The sequence below is a fragment of the Macrobrachium nipponense genome, chromosome 34 (genome assembly GCF_015104395.2).
Source record: "Macrobrachium nipponense isolate FS-2020 chromosome 34, ASM1510439v2, whole genome shotgun sequence".
Taxonomy (NCBI): Eukaryota; Metazoa; Arthropoda; class Malacostraca; order Decapoda; family Palaemonidae; genus Macrobrachium; species Macrobrachium nipponense.
In genome coordinates, this window is record NC_061095.1 from 14,117,862 (window position 1) to 14,118,791 (window position 930).

Sequence of the window (930 nt, forward strand, 5' to 3'; positions counted from 1 at the left end):
GCCACAGTTCATTTCACTGGACAAGCAAGTTACGCCATACAATTGACAGCTGTCTGAAGAAAAATGCTAGCAGCACTTGAAAAAGAAAACGACTCAAGTTAAACAGCATAACACAGTCTTGAATTGCATTGGGAGTTCTACGAGGATATAAATGACTATTTTGTCCATTTAAGCAAGAGAATATACCTGCACCAAACTTATACATTACCTGCATTAGTAGTAGTTACACAGTACCCTTAAGTCAATTTCTTAAGATAATTTGGAAGGGAAGACAAGGAATATACGTGTGTGTGTATCTGTCAGAGAGGCATTTCTGATCAAAATCAAAGAAAGCTGATAATGGAAGTCTAAACAGAAAAAAAGTTTTTATTATTATTATTATTATTTTGGTAGAAGACCCTCTTTTAGGCAAATACTGTTAAAAAGAATGGCAGAATTAAGCGAGTTGATTTTATATATTGTTTTTTCTATTTTCCTTACAATTCGCTTCTCAGGCTCAGCGATGTTTCTGAGTAACTGACCAATATTCATATTGGGAATTTTCAAAAATCATAAATGCTGAAGATAATCTTTTATTGGAAAAGGATATCAGGTCCAGTTCAAGCAGGGGTCGTCGTCAGTGCTGGTATTATTCCGTAGGCGTAGTTCAGTTCGGGGCCGGGTTCGTCTTCGATTTAAGGGCTGGTATTGGTGCTGGTATAGCTGGTATATCTGGTATTACGTAACGTTTCGACCTTCTCGCAGGTCATCCTCGGACGAGTCGTTTGAAGAGACTGTAGCAAGAAAGTCTGTGGGGCGGTATTTATAGCGGCTCGGACCTAGAGTTGCATTCTCATTGGTCGGGCCGGTCTTGGACGAAGTCGTGGATCTCGCCTCGAAGGTCTCGGGGATTCTCTCGTGCGAGCGCCACAGTAGTGTGCCTGGGATGAA